Raw genomic sequence first — 19814 nt, forward strand, 5'->3', positions numbered from 1 at the left:
CTCTCAGCGTCCAGCAGTTCCTGGGAACAAGATGCGGCCGGCAGGCACAGCTGGCATGCCTCGAGAGTGGGGGGAGGGTAAGCACGGGGAGGGGGGTGGGGTTAACTTAATTAATAAAACTTACCAGGCATCTCCTCCGGTCCCGCGTTGCATCATGTCTCCTCTGCAATATGGTGGTGAAAGTAACTTCTCCCCTCTCTTTTCTTTTGCCGCAACAGGAAATATTAACTGTCAATCAGGAGACTGGATGCGACAGGTGGGCCGGGCAGCTGACCCTTGGTTACTCTGTCCTGGCATTTGATAGGGCATGGGCGACTTTGCGCAAAACGCATCACCGCCTGAGCAGGAGCCTATCTTCAGACGCCTACACTACACTGGGCATGCGCAGCATGCCTAAAGGTTTGTGAATGTGAGTGAGGAGCAACAGTCCTCTCTCACATGCGCACACCATCTTCTAGACTCCTGCTCGCCTCTCGCCTGTGCGCGCTGTGTACATGTGCACTTTCACCCCGTGAAGCACAGGCCGGCCCGGAAATGTAAACAGACAAATGTACGCTGTCAATTCATCTGCTTACATTCCTGTTCACCTGTTGCCCGATTATTTTGTGGGACGCTGCCCCAACGCCCCTAATGGACCAGCCGCCACTGCCTACCATGATTGCACGTATTACTGTTTCTACAGTACTATTTTATGGAGGTGTGTGTGTTGTTCTGCGAGTATACCTACTGTGTACTACTCTTTCGATGCTGTAGGATTGATTGTCAGTAAGTCTTCAATAAAGGAGCAACAGCCGTTTCTCTTGTGTCTTTGTAGATGATTTCCCAAAGGTCCCGCCCCTCCCAAAAACAGTTGTTCTGTTTATTTTGTCGTGCAGGACCAGCCTCGCTGAAACAAACAGTAATTGCTTTTTCTACTCAGGTCAAATGTACTAAGACTGTATAGAAGAAATTCTCGATCTGCGGAGTTCCAACAATCCATTAATTAGCATGTACTATGCTGTCACAACAAAGATAGCGCTACCGTGCTCTTACTGCTGGAGATTCCCTTGATCTATGGGTGTGGCCGAATTGTTGCACTCTGCGACGGAAGGGACGCCGTGACCTGCAACGCTTTCTTTTCCTGCACCGCGACGATCACCGGAACCGGCTCGCACATCCGTGCCAGCCGCCCCAAGGAAAAGGTACTGTGTTTGAGTCTGTCGACATTTGAGTGGGCCCGGACCGCCGCGGTCCGCTGTATTTGTTGGACTGTGTGTTCTTTCAGCACGCTGTAGCCGGACAAGGCTACAGACTCAAGCAGAACTTTGATTTACACCGTGTTAACCAGAACTCTTGAAATTTGATAGTACTGTGGATTCTTTTTGTCGTTTATTGGTCCTGTGGTAACTCTATATAAAGTATAACTTATTTTTGATACAAAACCTTGTGTGGTGTCCATTTGTAGTGTTGTCACTGGGTTACTGTATGTGGTCACAAATGCTTAACTTACATCGCCTCTGAACTAACCTTGACTGCTCGCGCCACGCCGCCTAGAGGGTGAGCAGGGGTTATTTTAGGAGAGTCATTCCCTTGCCCTAATTAGAGGAGAGGGTCCCTGCTTGGCACAAGTACCTCCCTGTGCCAACCAGAGATCCCCAATTCTAAAAAGTGAGTATTGAGGATCTGTTTGGGTGCACCCAGGGTGCCGTATCAAGAGACGAGTGGCATCAAGGCATGGTGGAGGATGGCGATTTGAAAGAAGTGGTGTCATTGATAAGGCACAGAAGCAGGAGGAAAAGTTCAGTGGGTGTATAAACCAACCTTACGTCTGAAATTGTTCAAGCTAACACATGAAGATCACTTAGGGCAACCTCATCAAAGAGGAGGCTGCATGAAAATTTATGGTGGCCTGGAATGGATGGGGATGTTGAGGTATGGCTGGAGCATTGCAAAGACTACAAGGACAGTGAAAAAAGATTGAAAGTGGGCAATCAGGCATGTGGAGGCATGAATGAAGATTATGGAAAGGTGTGGCACAGTGCGTGCATGGAGTTTATTGGGAAACTTGACAGGAGAATTAAAGTTTGCCTTGATTATGGTAAGTGTACACTGTTGAACTGTAATTAAAATGACCCACAATACTCCATTTTTTGTTGCCATGCTCTCGGCAACCTGGTGAAAAATTGCTTTCCACGTCCCTGCTGACCCCCCAGTTGTGTCAGAGACTTATCCACATCCTGCCCACTGTTGGTAACTCAGCCTGTCACGACCAACTCCTGTGCCCTGTGACCACACCATCTGGTCAAGGAAACACAAGGGTGTACCCCGTGACCACACTATCTGATCAAGGAAACACGAGGCTGCACCCTGTGACCACAAAAAATTGAGCAAGGAAGCACAAGGCTGTGTACATTGTGTAATCAGAGACAGATGTCCCCTGGCCACGAATACACTACAAGACTGACGAAGAACTTGTCAGATGAGGAACTTATCGAAATATGGAACTTGTATTGTGCAAATGGGTGTGGCTAGTACTATAATAATGTGTGCGCTGCAGATTGAAGCAGCAGTCTCCGTAGAATTGTCTTTGTACCATTCTGGGACCATGTCCTTAGCTCGAGCTAATAAAAAACGTACTTCCCTCCATGTCTGGTTGTCCTGGTCTCTTTGGTAATGTATGATTTAAGCAAGAAGAACCCATAGATTCTAGGTGTCCCCTGCACCGCTGGCTTTGACTCTCCTAGTGGGGAGGGGTCTCCAAAAAGCTGGTTCTACAATTTGGCGCCCAACGTGGGGCGTCTTCGGTGGTCGTCATTGAGCCTAGTGGTCATGAGTGGTCCGTGATCGAATTCCAAGGGAAGCGCACCACAACATTGGCTGAAAATTGTCTTTGTGGGCCTGAGGTCTCCGATTGCGTGATTCCTCCCCCCAGTGGGCTACCCGACTGCAGCCCCGACTGACGCCACAGTTCTGGTTTCTTGTTTTGGGAGATCGGGACCTTTGTGACACTTGCCGTGTGATTAAAGATTAATGGTCAGGTAAGAGTGGGAGTGGCCCACTTCTTTGGTGAATTGTATTTTTGTTTTGGGTATTGTTTGACTTTTGCCGAAGCCAGAGGGTAGGTACAGTTATATGCTTTAAACATTAAGATTTTACCCTTTGATATTTGGAACCAGGATACACGTCTAGAGATACCTGGATTTTTTAAGTTCCAGAAATGGTGTTGTTGTCGTTGTACACAGGACTCCGCATTGGAGAAATCTTGTCCGATTCTTCCTTTGGAGACCCCTAATCATGAAGTCTATGCTAAACATGGTGTTGGCCTGATTATGTTTTCCTCACTTTGGCACAAATATACAAAGGTTAGTGCTGAATTACAATGCAAATGTACTGTAGTTTTGAACCTCCTGTATTAGATAATTTAGAGGAGAAGTTGTTTCAAAGTAAAGCTAGACCTGCGATGTATGATTCCTTTTGGATTTGGCGCAAGGAATCCAAGCAGAAAAAAATCAAACTCAAAAAGAGCGATGCTAAAGTAATGTGCATGAGTGTGATTCAGAAAGCCCAGAATCATGATAATCAGAGAATAGAAGAGGGTATAGTAATACATGATAGATTAAATTGAATGCAGGTAGATGGATGTTACGTTACAAAGAAGATTCCCGAAAAGGCCCGGGACAAGGAGGATGACCATCTCATGTCCTCCATGTTGAACGCCCCTCCACCCTATATCCCCGTCATGTATCCGGCCCTTGATCCCACACAATTGACTCCCGCTACTGCTCCAGTTGTTGCCCCTGCCCATGCCCTGGTTTTTCCGATTTCTCAGCCACTTATTCCCAATGCCCTGACTATTCAGGCCACTGTACCAATGGAAGTCCACCTTTCCCTTCCCCTTGTTGCACCTTCCACTGGTCCCGTACCTGTCCAACATAATATGCCTTCAACTCCCGTTGCAACCAACCCATTTCTTGCTGACAGTCAACCGGCACCTTCCCCCAGTGCAGGGCTATTAGCGAATGCCTAGTCAGTGGTCCGTGATTATATCCCTTATGTAACTCCGCATAGACCACCCACTCCCAGACGACGCACTTTGCACACACTGATAGGTAATACACAGTAACAACTCGCTATGAGTCAACAAGCTTGTAGGTGGATGGAAAATAACACTATGTACACCGCTCAGGATATATGGATGACAATGGATCAGTGGACACGCATGCAACAGATTGACATTTTTTGTGAAATGTCTGACTACTGATCCAAATGTGGGAGGATTTTGTAGAATCAGGCCCACCCCCAGGTCTGTCCGACCTTCGCCATAAGGTTGAAAAAGGGGACATACAGCGCCCAGCACTATTATGCGATCTAATCACGCTGGTAGCCTACAGAGACTCCTTATCTGGTGTTGTGTTAAATAAGGTTTTTCCAATGAGGTAGGTACAGCCTGTTTGGAGAGACCGCGTTGTTGGCATAGATGGCAACCCTGACACACTGGCAGGTTTTAAACAAATGTGGGTCCATGTCCCTTGGAAAAGGTCTGACGTCCTCCAACTTAAAAGCCAATTGTTTGACCTGCGTAAAAATCCAGCAGGTTATTATAAGAAAATGACTCAGATACTCCAATCTTGCATAATGACTTTAGCAGATATAGATATGTTAATGGGACCGGTAGTACCAACTGAAGTATGGTCCAAAATACGCCATAATGATCAGACAGATTTTGGCCATACGTGGAAGGAATTTGAGGAAGCTGACAGAGCTCGAACTAGTGGTGAGAAACCTGATCCCATAACCCTAGCCCTTTCGGTCCAGATACTTACTGCCATGAAAAAGATGTTAACACCTCACCGTATCAATTGGAACAGAATAGCTGCTTGCAAGCAGAAGAAAGATGAAAGTGTCTCTGACTTTTTCACACGATTCGAAAGCACATTCAACGACTATAGTGGACAGGACATGACTTCAGAAGGGGGACAGCGACTGTTTGTGGATAAATTTGTGTCCAACCTGTTAGCAGAACTTGGGACTAAGCTCAAAATGTCAGAAAGTGCATGGCCCATTTCCACTCCGTCTGGCATTTTGACAATGAACCATTACTATGAGAGTAGGGAGAATGAAGAGTGAGATAGAATGGATAAAAAGACTAAAGACTTAAAGACAAAGGTATTACTCCAACAAGCATACCCGACCCAGACCCAAAACAGAGGTGCCCCTAAGTTTCAACGATTAGCTCAGAGACCTGCCCCTGTGACTCCTCGCCCACCGCTGGGACCCAAACAGTGCGCTTATTGTTGCCAGGAGGGTCATTGGCACGACGAGTGTCCCTTGTTGGCCCAGAACAACTCTGCCCCCGCTGACGGCTTCACAGGACAACGTCCCCAGAGAGGATGAGGGCGAGGCGGACCTATAACACAGTTGCATGACAGGCGCCCCCTCATGCAAGAGAATAGATTTGATACAGCCAATTATGAAGCAATTATTTTACTGAGGATTATGAGCCCTAAGAAGGGACGGGGTTTTTGTCCCGCTAGGATTGCCAAGGACAAGGCCCATGCCTATTCCTGTTGACCAAAAGGGACTGTATGTCAATGTTACAACACTGGGCTCTACGGAAAAGATTTTGGTCGACACTGGTGCAACCAAAAGTTCTATTGCTAGGTCTAAAGTCCCTGGGACCCCCTTGTCTGGCGCAAATAACATTTCTGTCCGGTTTTCTGGCAACCCAGTATTTAGCCCCATTTCACAACCACTGGAACTAACGATAGGACCCTACACGGTTGATTCCCCTTTGGTTTTGACTTCCACATGTGGTGAAAATTTGTTTGGGTTAGATCTATTAAAAAGATTACATGCCACCATATACTGTTCTCCTGATGGGGTTTACATCACTATGAAGGGGAAAGGGCATTACTCCAGATCATTTCTGAGCTTGGTGACAAGGGTGTGGTTGACGAGACAAGAGGAAACGTGTGCAATAGCCCAATTTTGCATGTCCTAAAATGCACCGATCCATCCAAGCCCCCTGTTTATCGTTTTGTGAGTGATTTGCGCTAGATAAACAAAATAGTAGTACCCCAGTATCCTGTTGTCCCAGATCTCCCCACTCTACTGAGTATGGTTCCCCCGTCTGCATGTTTCTTCTCTGTCATTGACTTAAAAAACACCTTCTTTAGTATACCCGTTGATGAACAGAGTATGGACCTTTTTGGATTCTCATTGGCAGGACAGTTTCCAGTTCTGCAGAGCTCCACAAGGATATATAGAGAGCCCTTCAATTTATAGTCAGGCCCTCAAGGGCCAACTTGATTTCCTGTCCCTACCTCAAGGTACAGCACTACTCTAGTACGTTGATGATTTGCTTATAGCGGCAGACACTGAGGAATTATGTAAAGAAGCTACAATGAAACTGCTCCTGCATCTAGCACAGTTCAATCACAAAGTTTCCCTCTCCAAACTCCAATATTGCCGACATGAGGTGACCTACTTAGGTCATCTCCTGTTGAAGGAGGGACACCGCCTCACCCCTGAACGAATACAAACAATCAGTAAAATGCCCCCCCAAAAACGCAGAAAGAGGTACGTGCTTTTATTGGTATCACCTCCTACTGCCGCCAGTGGATACCTAATTTTTCTTTACTCATTAAACCTTTATTGAGCCTCACACTTAAAGATGTTCCCCACCCACTCCCTTGGACAAATGAGTGCCAGCATGCATTTGAAGAACTGAAAATAGCCTTGTGTTCGACCCCCGTGCTAGGCACCCCTAGTTATCAGAAGCCCTTCATTCATTTTATGCACAAGCATAATGGTTGCGCAGTGTCAGTGCTAACCCAGTGTTTTGGTGACAGACAACGCCCCTGTGCATATTTTTCTGCAGTACTAGACCCTGTGGCCCACGCACAATGCAGTTGCTTGAGAGCAGCAGCTGCAGCTGCCATATCCATTCGCCAATCTGCTGGCCTGGTCCTTGACACTGCACTTACAGTTATGGTTCGTCACGCAGTTGACACTTTATTAAATAGGAAAAAAACTCAACATCTTACTAGTGCACGTTTGTCCGGATATGAATTGACTCTCTTAGCCAGTCATATCACCATCCGCCGCTGCACTACGCTCAATCCAGCCACATTGCTACCCTTTGTTGATGGTGACAGTAGTTCTGATCCACATGATTGTGTCCTCCGGACAGAGGAAGAGACTAAAGGCCGTGTGGATTTGACTGACACACCCCTCACTGATCCTGATGGTACCCTGTATGTGGATGGTTCTTGCTTCAAACTTCCTGATGGGAGCACAGCTGCTGCCTATGCTATCACCACGTTACAGACAGTAGTGGAAAGTGAGAGAATACCTTACCAATCAGCACAGGCTGCCGAGTTAGTAGCACTGATAAGACCTACAAACTTACAAAAAGGGCATTCTCGAAGCTAAAACTGAGTTTTATACGAACAGGATAATGGCAGCAGAGTCCCATTCGAAGGAAATTTTCTCCACCGTCCATGAACTGGCATCATCCAGCAGAGCTACGGCTACCATTCCCCCTTCCCAGTCCCTCTGCAACTCGCTCAACGAGTTCTTCATTGACAAAGTTGCCAAAATCAAACACAATATCCCCCCGCCTTCCCCTACATTTGTCAACCCCTCCCCACCCCCCACTGCCCTCAAATTGACCACTATTCCGCTGCTAACCAATGACACACTCCTCCCTCTACTTCATCGGGTTAAATCAGGTTCCCCCCTGGATTTTGCCCCAGCTCACATCCTTAAGGAAATCTATTCAGCCTGCCCCACACCACCCCTGACCCTTCTTAATGATTCGCTCACACACGGCATTGTCCCCAGCCCACATAAATCAGCGGTTGTCATTCCAATCATAAAAAAACCTGACGCCGACTCATCTTCCCCTTCCAACTACCGCCCTATTTCCCTCCTGCCCTACTTAGCAAAAGTCCTTGAAACCCATGTCACGACCACTCTGAGCACCCATGTAGAGGCAAATCACTGCCTCTCCCCCTGTCAAGCCGGCTTCCGTCCCCTGCACTCTACAGAGAAAGTGGTGATTTCAGTAATGAACAAACTGCGTGAAGGTATCGACATCAACCTTCCGCAAGCCCTGATCCTCCTGGACTTGTCCGCCGCTTTTGACACGGTGGACCACTCCATCCTCCTCAACCGTGTCAGGGCGGCGGGCATAGAGGGCCTGGCCTTCTCATGGCTCGAGTCCTTCCTAGCCGGGAGAGCTCAAGCGGTCCATCTGGCTGGCTTCGCCGCGGCATCCCGCAAGGTAGAGTGCGGGGTCCCCCAGGGCTCATCACTTTCCCCTCTTTTGTTTAATTTATACATCTACCCCCTCATTTTTATGTTACAGCAGCTGGAGGTCTCCGTGTTCAATTACGCAGATGACCTCCAGCTAATTTTCAACCTTTCCCACTCATCATCATCCGCCCAGAATGTCCTGACAGTCATGACGTTCATTCAGGACTGGATGAACTGCAACCACCTCAAACTCAACCCGGACAAGACCGAGCTGGTCCTGACCGGAGGTGGTTGCAGTCCGTGGTCCCCCTCCTTCTGGCCCCCGTCCCTTGGTGTCCCTCCACTCCCTGTACCCAAAGTAAAAACTCTTGGGATCCTCTTAAACCCACAACTCACTATTCATTCACAAGTCGGTTCAGTGGTATCTTCTTGTTTCTTTTCCCTCAGAATAATCAGGAAAGTCTCCCGTTTCTTTTCCCCCTCTGCTTTAAAAATTATTGTGCTGGCCATGGTACTATCTCGTATTGATTATGGCAACATAATCTATAATGGAGCTCCTGCCTATGCGATCCACCGCTTGCAGCTGGTACAGAATCAGGCTGCCCGCCTGATTCACGGCCTACCTAAATACCACCGGGCCACTCCACTGCTCAAAGCACTACATTGGCTCCCAGTGAGAGAGCGCGCCCTTTTCAAACTTGGCTGGCTCACCTACCAGGCTAGATCGGGCACTGCCCCAGAGTTCATATGCTCTGCTATCAAGCCCTACCTTCCAGGCAGAGAACTTCATTCCACGCATCTGGCCCTTCTAGCTACCCCTCGTTTCAAAAAACAGAAGGCTGGTGGAGCGAGGTTCGCTGCTCTGGCTCCAGCTTTCTGGAACTCCCTCCCCGTTGCCCTTCGCACATCACCTTCTTACCTCCAGTTTCGGAAGGATCTCAAAACCTTCCTATTTACGCAAGCTTACACTGCTTAACCTCTCCCAGCTGCTGCCGTCCACTGAATCACTCATAGCGCCATGAAACCGCTGGGTAAAAGTGCGCTGAACAAATGTTTTTAAATTCAAATTCAAATTCATGTGAATTGAGTACGGGGATGGCCGTTAACATCTACACTGACAGCCAGTACGCCTTTGGCGTGGCCCATAATTTTGGGCGACTATGGGCTGAGAGGGGATTTTTTACTTCTCACGGTACTAAGATACAGCATGGTCATCTGGTCAGCAGGCTGTTAGAAGCATTGACTCTTCCTTTAAAGATAGCTGTGGTCAAATGTAGCGCCCACAAGAAAGTAACTGATGACATAGGAAGGGGTAATGCATTTGCCGACCAGACTGCAAAGGTAACAGCTAAAGATGTCTCTACCCGTATGTATGTAGCTGGCCCCTCAAATTGGGTACCGGAGAAGGTGATGCACGAGGATACTATTGAGAATGTGCAGGAAATACAGGCAGAGGCGACTTGAGAGGAAAAGGCTCTCTAGGAAGAGCAAACAGGCCTATTAAATGAGAATGGCTGTTGGACGGATCTGTCTGAACAACAGCGATGGTTGTTACCCGATGCCTATGTTTTGCCAGAGGTCACTATGGCTCATGACCCAGCTCAACTTAGTGCAAAAGGTATTTGCAAATTACTAGCTCCGGTATGGCAAAACAGGCACATCCCAAAATATGCCAAGAGGTTAGTCAGGAATTACATGATTTGTTTGATGCATAACCAGGGAAAAGGCAAACCAACACCTGCTGGGAATTTTGCAGCCCCATCTTACCCCTTCGAAGTGCTCCAATAGGTTACATACAGATGGAAAGATGCAACAATCTCTGATATGTCCTGGTAGTTGTATGTGCCTTTAATAAGTGGATCGAGGCCTACCCCCTTAAGGATAACACTGCTATAAGCACTGCCAAAATACTGTTGAAGGAATTTTTTCCCAGATTTGGGATGCCCAGAATTATCTAGTGTGTAGGGATTTGGATCTGACAGAAATTCCATGCCGCCAATCACCCCCGGTCAGCAGGTTTGGTTGAGCACCACAATAGAACACTGAAATTAAAAATGGCAAAGAACCAGGCTGACATAGGACTGTCTTGGCCGGACGCCCTGCCCTTTGCCCTCCTATCAACTAGAGCCACGGCACAGTCTCGTACCGGACGATCTCCATACGAAATAGTGTTTGGTCGGCCAGCAAATGTTTGGGGAGTACCCCACCCAAAGAAATATTCTGATATTGAATACCCATTGTTGATTGAATATTTACATGAATTGACCACTAACCTACGTCTCATTCATCGTCAGGTACAAGATACCTGCCACCCAAACCCGAGAGCCCTGGTCACACCATCCAGCCAGTCGACTGGGTCTGCATCCGCAATTTCCAGAGAAAAAAGAACTTGGAGCCGAGGTGGAAGCCGCCCCAGCAAGTGTTGGTGGCTACCAGGTCTGCAGTGAAGGTGGCAGGAAGATAAAACTGGGTTCACGGAGGGCACTTCAAGAAGGTGCCTCTACCACTACCATACGACCGGTGGGCCAAGAAAGGCCTGGGAGACGATGAATGTGAGAAAGTCCCGCGATTTGTACCCTTCATTGATGCCAACATTCCCTGGGCTTCATCTGAACAAGAGGACGACGTCATCCTGCAATCTGCCGTTCCTCCGCATCTGAGGTTGCGGGACACTCAACAGCCAGAGCCTTTGTTTCCTGATCAAACAACGCCCAGGTCCACCCAGTACAAACTCCGACCCAGAAAAAAGGACTGAAGAGACAAAGGTCTCTGCCCTCTGCTTGACATGGTCCTACAAATCGCTCCAGGGCTGCGATACACCGGCGCATTTGACCAGAGATGGTACAGGGGACCGGAGCGTGCCAATAGGACTGCCGGAATCACTGACTGGTGAAGCAACCACCAATCACAGGCAGCAACTAGGAAGACCAAGTGAAGTAGACGATGACCAAAAGGAACACTGAAAGCTTGAAGAGCACAGAAATAAAAAACCAAGAGTACAATACGTGGCCGGTACTCGATCTGTCTAATCGTACTAATGACTATTTCACTGGGACTGGACTGCCTCGGATGGATAATACACGCTGCCCTTGCAACACCTGAGCCGCCTACCTCTAAAGAATCACCTCATCAACATGTGTCATTACCAACCCATGAGAAAAACAGTAGGATAGGTTTCTTCAACAATACTTTCATTCAAATGTTACACCATCACCAGCTTGTGGTGAACACAACAAACTGTTGGGTATGTGGGTTTCTGCCCCATACTGCAAGCACTGGGATGTCCCTGATTCCTGCACCTTTTTATCGAGCTGGTTCGGCCTACGGCTAGTACACTGTGATCTTTGACGCATTCTATTCAGGTGACACATCCACACGATCCCTGGGGAAGATCAGTAGCATTCCGCCACATCATGGCTGCGGAGTGGCCAAGCATGGATAAAGATTCAGCAGAAAAGAATGAATATGAGAACAATCATGGGTCTTTTTATCCATCGAACATCTACAATGGTGGGGGAAAGAAAAGACTGGCACCTCTCAGGGATCTCCCTGTCTACCCACATGCCGGAAAATACTGCATGAAAAGCAATGGAACAGTATGGCAAAGTGACTGCGCCTTCACGCTCCAGCTCAATGGTTCGACTCTCCCAGCTCTGGTGTCCTCACTGAATACGTACTTTCTGTGTGAGAGCAAGAACTACACCTGGCTGCCCAAGTCTTGGGCCGGCACCTGTTACATTGCGTGGTTACTCCCCCCCACCTACACAGCCGATGCAACACACCATATCCAGAAGAGAGGTGTGATTGACGCTGAAGACACAGCTGGCCAAGAGTTTGGGGACTTTGCTAAATGGTTCCTCCCCTTGGTCAATGGTCGCAGTCTGTGACATCTCACGAGGGTGGTAGAGGCCACCATCAACGCAACTGCCGGTGCCCTCAGTAACATTACAGCGGAACTTCAAACAGACCCCCTCATGACTTTACAGAACTGAATAGCGCTTGACATAATACTGGCGAACCGTGGGGGAGTCTGTACATTGATCAGAATAAGCTGCTGTATATACATACCTGATAATGCGCCAACAGTCTATCAAGCAATACAGAGACTGCAAACAATTGCTTCTGACATCCATCAGGATGAGGGTTCATGGTCCCTAACCAGCTGGTTTTGGAGCTTGGTATCTCAATGGGGATGGAAGATAATGATTTTCATTGCCATCATTGCAGCCGCATTGTTCTCTTGCTGACTCTGTGTTCAATGCATGCCCGCGCTATGTGGGCTCTGTGCCACCTCTTTGACACCCAAACAAATGAAATTACACCATCACAATGCCATGATGATGATCGAGAGACAGGTCCAGGAAAAGATGGACATTGGCCTGGATGACGTCTGATTGATGCCTCTGCATGGCAAAAGGAGGGACTGTTGAACTGTAATTAAAATGACCCACGAGACTCCATTTTGTGTTGCCATGCTCTCGGCAACCTGGTGAAGAATTGCTTTCCACGTCCCTGCTGAAGCTTGCTAACCCCCCGCTCCTTGTGGTCGAGCCGATTCTGAGAAGCAGGCCTGTGTACCTCACCCCCCCAGTTGTGTCAGAGACTTAGCCACATCCTGCCCACCATTGGTAACTCAGCCTGTCACGACCAACTCCTGTACCCTGTGACCACACCATCTATTCAAGGAAGCACGAGGCTGTGCCCTGTGACCACACCATCTGATCAAGGAAGCACGAGGCTGCGCCCTGTGACCACACAATTGAGCAAGGAAGCACGAGGCTGTGTACATTGTGCAATCAGAGACAGATGTCCCCTGGCCAGGATTGTACCACAAGACTGACGAAGAACTTGTCAGAAGAGGAACTTATCAAAATAAGGAACTTGTATTGTGCAAATGGGCGTGGCTAGTACTATAATAATGTGTGAGCTGCGGATTGAAGCTGCAGTCTCCATAGAATTGTCTTTGTACCATTCTGGGACCCTGTCCTTAGCTCAAGCTAATAAATAACTTGCTTCCCTCCACGGCTGGTTGTCCTGGTCTCTTTGGTGATGTATGATTTAAGCAAGAAGAACCCGTAGATTCTAGGTGTCCTCTGCACCGCTGGCTTTGACTCTCCTAGTGGGGAGGGGTCTCCAAAAAGCCGGTTCTACAATTCCAAATGGTTGGTGGGGAAGTTTCTTAGATACATTATAACCAGAAGAAACATAAAGGAAATGTTCAGGAAGGAAGGATACTTAAAAATATTATAACTGACAATGGGACACAATTAGATTCTGAAGAAATTAAAAAGTACCTGGAAATGAGTGGTATCAAACATTCTTGCACCAGTCTATACAGCCCACAGGCCAATGGTATTGTTAAGAGGGTTAACAATATGGTGAAAGGAGCAACTAAAATGGTTGTGACAAAAAAAAGTGATGTCAGTTTAACTGTGATGGACTTGGTATGGTTTACCGCACAACAAAGTGTGGTGTAACGGGACAGGTTCCCTTCAAGTTAATCAGGGGAAGGAAAGCTGGTACTAAGTTGCTTCCAGTTTGGCTAAGGTGTGTGTTGGATACAGGGAACCAAGTTGGTAAAGGTGTTGATGGCCCGAATAGCATTAGTGAAATTGGAGAGAAGAATGCATGGAACATTCAGGCAGGGGATTATGTAAAGGTGAAGTCAGGCTGAATTTTAGGTGCCTAGAAAGATTTAGAGGGCCGTTCAAGGTTAAGGAGGTGCATTGTTTGTTTGGCAGAATTGGAAACTGGAGAACAGTGGAACTGGAAGAACGTGGCGAAGTATGGGGATGCAAGGTCTGTGAATGTGAAAGAGGAAGATGGGTGTAGCAGTTTCATGTTAGTGGAAAATGGAGTGCTCATGCACAATAATATCAGACAAGTGCCTGTGGATGTGTGTGGGAGAGAGAGTGTAAGTGAAGGATGTAAAGTAGAGCAAATGGAGACGGTGGCCAGAAAGGATGCACAGAAACCAAGAAGGACACATAGATTCCACAGGTTTGCAGGATATTTGAGAGAATTTGTTAGATAACGTTTCAGTTCTTGGTTCAAGGGTTATGAGTTGAGTTGTGTTATTTGGTGCATTGTGTGTTCCTCATCATATCATTTGTATTTTTGTATTCGTAAGGGGGCAGATGTTTTGGCTTGAGGGTGTACCTTCCAGCTCAAGAATGCTGCATATATCAAAATAAGAATGGTTATGGTTGGTTCCATGCAGGAAGTCAGCGGACTGCCACACCAGCCGTCAGCTCCTGCACCGCCAAATCCTTGGTCGCACCACCCGTCAGATTATGAGTTTCCTCATCTCTGGTGGGCTGTCTTTGATGATCCCACAGCGGTACCTCTGAAAATGGGTGCCGCCTTGCGAACGCCAAAAACAGTTCCTGTACGGCATAGATTGTAAAGTCCATGCCATGCAGGAACTGGAGTTGCTGCACAAAGAGGGCACATTTTGTGCCTTCCTCCATGCATACCCAGGCACTTGGGAAACAATCCCCTTTGTTTCAGGATAGCCAGCCTTTTCATGGAGGAAAAACCTCCATGACACCCCTGGCGGTCCTGAGACTCGTATTATACAAGGTGGTGCTGCAGCAGCACCACCAGCATATTACTGAGCCCCTTACCACCGAAAGGAAATGTTGGTTCCCTGGTGGCTGCTGTGGTGCAATGGCAGTCTGACCGCCAACTTTGTAATGGGGTGGTTGTACTGCTGGTGAAATGGTAGCTGGACAGCCACACCCTCATGTGTCTGGTAATAAGGCCCTAAGTCAGTGGTTGTGGCTGGCTGGAGGGGAAGGATTGTGTGAGGCTGTCTTGCCGAGATTTAACTTGTTCACAAAGAACTGAAGACTTGGAAAGACTTAATTACAGCATCATCCCAGGACTGTTTGCTGCCTTGCCTTGTTTAAAGCTTTTGCTTAAATGGACAAGGTACCCTATAATCAAGAGATCTAACTTGGGTGATACAGCCTTGCACCCCATAAAGAATTAGGTGAATGAGATGTTTCAATAACACAAGCAAGGGTGGGTAGATACATTACAAGAAAATAGTAAGTGAGGTTTGAAGTGTCTTCTTTAAGTTGCTTTTGGTAGGGAGTTTGAAGAAATATCAGGTTTTCCCCTACTTTAATGATTTTATGGAGGTGACTATTGCATTCTTTGGTGTGTGATCACAACTCTGTGAATGGGTTGCTGTGACGAGTGCATGCTTGATTTTGATAACCATCAATGTATTTTAATGCATTTTGAGAAATATTTAGTTGCCTATTGCCGAAGACATATTGGGCCTCATTTATGAAAAGTGACGCATCGCTGCGTGAAAACAGCGATGTGTCACTTTTCACTGCGCACTCCTTACGACATTCCTGATGCGTCATATTTAATGTATGACGCATCATGTCTCAAGGAGTTACAGATACGTCAGTATTTCTGACGTATCTGTAAGCGCAAAAGTGACGCATTGCTGGAGTGTGTCACAAAAGTGACGCAACTCCAGCAATGCGTCCTTTCACATGGGGCAAGCCCCATGTGAAAGGGCTTACGTCAGTCTTATGCCTGCTGTGAGGCAGGCGCAAGATTTGACGCAACAGCGTCCTAAAAGTGACGCAGTAAAATCTCCTAGATTTCACTGCGTCACTATTATGAGGCTTTTTGCGGGGGAACGCCCCCTCTGCATACATTATACCTGACGCAGGTATAATGTGGCGCAGGGGTTTAAAAAGTGACGCATCTACCTAGATGCGTCACTTTTTAAATATGGCGCAACGAGGCGCATTTTTTACACCGCTGGTACGTCACAAAAAGTGACGCTCCGGCGCCGTAAAACTGACGCAAGGCCTTCATAAATAAGGCCCATTGTGTCTAATACATAAAACATATGTGTAATCATCTTTATGTCGGCCCCTTGCTCCTGATTGGATGGCTTCCTTGTCTATCTGATTTCCCTGCTTCCTAATGAATGGCTTTCCTCATTGCCCTGCTTCTGTACCATGTTCTTATTGGATGACTTGTGACTTTCCAATGCTTACCTTCAGGGAACTACGCTTTTCTTTTTCACTCACATCCATGAAAACACACCCGATCCAGGTGGGAGACTCCTGTTTTCTATAGCAACTGCATTCTCCTGTCTAAAATTGCTTCAATCTTAGTGGATGTCAGTGTGAATTAAAGTCCACTGATTTATTTTTCAAAATCTCTCTCCTTCTTACTTCCAAATGTTGCCATGCATGCTTGTAGTACGCCATGGAGTGAGAGTGGAGGAGAGTAAGAATGATTGTGAGTGAGAATATGTCAGTGAGTGAATGCAAGTAAGTAAAAGTGAGACAGAGTGTGCACATGACTAGGTGCAGGGCTTAATTTGAGCCAGTGTTGGGACCCACCGGCACCCAGTTTTCGGGACTGGGACTTATTTTTTCGGTAAAACTTTGAGCCTTTCAAATTAAAACACCCCCTGGCTGCCATTTTGCTGAACCCTCGTTTGCAGGGACTGCTCAAAACCTTTCCTTCCTAACTCCAGTGAGGTTTGACGGGCAGGTGCTCTTGCTGCTGTAAGACACTTATCAATGTGTTTCTCGGTTGACCCCCCAAATACTTCAATAAATTCCATTCTTTCTTTTGGGCACCTCCCAACATGCCTGGCACTGACTGAAAAGAAATAGAGCGCGCCTTCCCATCCGTTAAACGTGTGTGACCTCAAAGACTCTTAAAAATAAATGTGAACCCTCCCAACCGCCCTAAACTGTGCAGAGATCCTTTGTTTTGACTCAGATGCCAAGCACCGAAGCGAGGCTGAAGGAAATGACTCCCCCACTCCATCATGTGCGGCTAGCAGGCCGCTTCCACCCTGCGAGCGTTGACAGGCAGCTCTAAGCCCCGCCCCGGGTTATCAGCATTGGCTGGAGGAATGCACACCAGACGTGACTCAGGGTGTTGATCATTTCAGTTTGCCAGTCAATCCATAGAGGAGATTTTACAGCGGAATAATGAGCAGGGGCCTGGTGAGCTCAGATATCGGAGTACTGTGTAGATCAGCGTGTTTACACATTGAGAAAGTCACTTCTAGGCACATTTGCTATACCACTGACCAGAAAGTAGTGCTTTTTATGTGTGAGGGTACCCAAGACAAATTCTGAAAACTTTCAGGGGTCACCAGCTGCCACTGGACCTATAAATGTTGCTGGTGCCTCCTTATAGAAGTAGCTGGCTGCTGGAAAGCTGTCCTTTCGCTCTTAGGGTCAGATGTACGACCATGGCAATTCGCGACTCTCAAATTGCGCTCGATTGCTAGTCACAATTTGCAAGTTGGAAATTGCCATGTACAACAGTTTCTAAAACACTGTTTGGGATTCTCAATGGTGTTTGCAAATTGCATGCCTTATCAATAGTCATGAGGCACTCACAATTTGTGACCCCATTGGGAAAGGCTGGCCCTCCCAGGGATGGTGATCTGCTGGGCTCAGCAGACCTCCATGTCTGGAACTGCTTTTAAATAAGTTTATTTTTAAAAATGCAGCCCGTTTTCCTTAAAGGACAAGGGGATTCATTTTTTTTTTTAAATGAAACCTTTTTGTTTCATTTTTTAAGGGCAGATAGTGGTCCCTGGGACCACTGCCTGCCCCCAAAGCATATTTTCCACTGCATTTGCAAAGGGGAAGGGGTCCCCTAGGGATCCCTTCCCATTTGTGAGTGCATTACCTCCCTCTTGAAGAGGGCGGTAAATCTTGAGCGTTTTGCAACCGCAATTGCGGTTGCAAAAATATTCATACATGGGGTAGCGAGACGCTATTAAGAAGGGACGCCCTTGAAACGCCCCTTCCTAATAGTCACAATTCCTATTTAGCGAGTCGCAAAAATATTGTGACTCGCTAAATAGGAATTGTACATAGCACTATTCGTTTTTGAAAGCGCAAATAGGTCGCTAACCCGTTTGTGCATGCAATTTAGGGTCGTACATCTAGCCCTAAATGATGTGTGATACCCCATTTCTTTTCTACAGCTTTCTCTTTAGCTCTTAAAAAGAAAGAAGAAAGTGTCTGAGTGAACCCGAAACTTCATCTGTACTTGAATACAGAGGGCCGAAGGTCACACAAATGAGAGGCGGCTCCACTGCCAAAACAATAAAAACATAGGCTGAAATAATATTTTCTCTTTAAGACAACTAGCCTGGATTCTGCTCTTATCAATGCTACATTGCTACATCCAATATGTCCTTAATATAATTGAGCAGCGGTGGTTGCTCTTATCTTTTCATCACAACATGGCCGCCTTCTCGATATTTATTTTGGTTGCATTGCTAGAAAAATAATGTAGATGGTTAACAATCTGGTGTCATGTTTTAGCCCCCAACAGATGCTGTTGACATGCACCGTGATGCATCTGGCAGAAACAAGCTGCATTGTGTCCAGTTTTCATTGATGTGGTTTAAAAACAGGAAGTGCTTCTTCAAACGTCGAACTCTACGTATTTGAGTGGCCTCTTGTTCTTCTCGAGGATGAAGGCGTATTTTTGAGCTGCGCCTATGAAGTTCATGTGCTCCATCCGTGCCCTAACATGGCTTTATTCTGACCTGCCCAGATTTGCCACAGAGTTATCATAAAAGGTTGTAAACACAACGTTCAACTGGCATAAACATGTTTGTACATCCGTGTGAGTAAATGTCCCTCCTGCCAAACAGCTGCACTTCACTCCTTGGCCTATCTGGGACGAAGAGCTCGGTACCTTTCGTGATGTCACTTCCTGTCGTGACGTCACTTCCGGTGACAGCGTCCCCCCCACTTCTTTTTTTAGGATTTGAGCCCTGGTTACTTCTGATAATTTTGTTACTTTGAGCCTACTCTCCCTTGCCCCATCATGACTATGAAGGAGAAGGTGATTCTGCCTCCCCAAACACAACAAACATTTGCAATGCAATAGGTCTCGCATTTACGCGAGTTTGAGCTATTGGCATTGTAAATGACAATACCTTTTTTTATGTTTTAAAAACTAAAACATAAATAAAAGGCATTGTCGTTTACATTGCCAAAAGGTCAAACTTGTGTAAATGCTAGACCTATTCCATTGCAATTGCTTGTTTTTTTTTTTGACTGGAGAATGAGTGTGTGGTGTGAGATCAGTGTGCAACAAGTTTGGGACAATACAGATTATCATTACAAGCTACCTGAACATGTGTCTCCACATTCTCCTTCGCGTCACGCTAAAATGAGACAAGAGTTTCCTGATTTTGAAAATTTGACGAGGATGAGCTGCTCTTACATCATGTTAGTTTATGATTGATGATTAGCCTCTCCAGCAGCAGGCACTTCTAAAGAAAGGTATAAAGTGCACTTTAAGCTGGGACTGAAAATACTTGCCCAGGGACTTAATCCGAGGCTGTGGTGAGTAGAGATGGGGCCAAGGGGGAAGGCGGGGTGTCATGACTGGTGCTCTCAGTTACCCATGAGTTGTTCTGGGACTATTCAACTCCTGCTGCCCCTAAACCCACAGAGTCAACATCGCCCTGGGAGGAAGTATGCCCTGACTGTTTCTTGGTCCTTTTCCTCTTGGGAGGGAAGGCAGCCTACTTAGGGACATGTAAC

The sequence above is a fragment of the Lissotriton vulgaris genome, chromosome 4_1 (genome assembly GCF_964263255.1).
Source record: "Lissotriton vulgaris chromosome 4_1, aLisVul1.2, whole genome shotgun sequence".
Lineage (NCBI taxonomy): Eukaryota > Metazoa > Chordata > Amphibia > Caudata > Salamandridae > Lissotriton > Lissotriton vulgaris.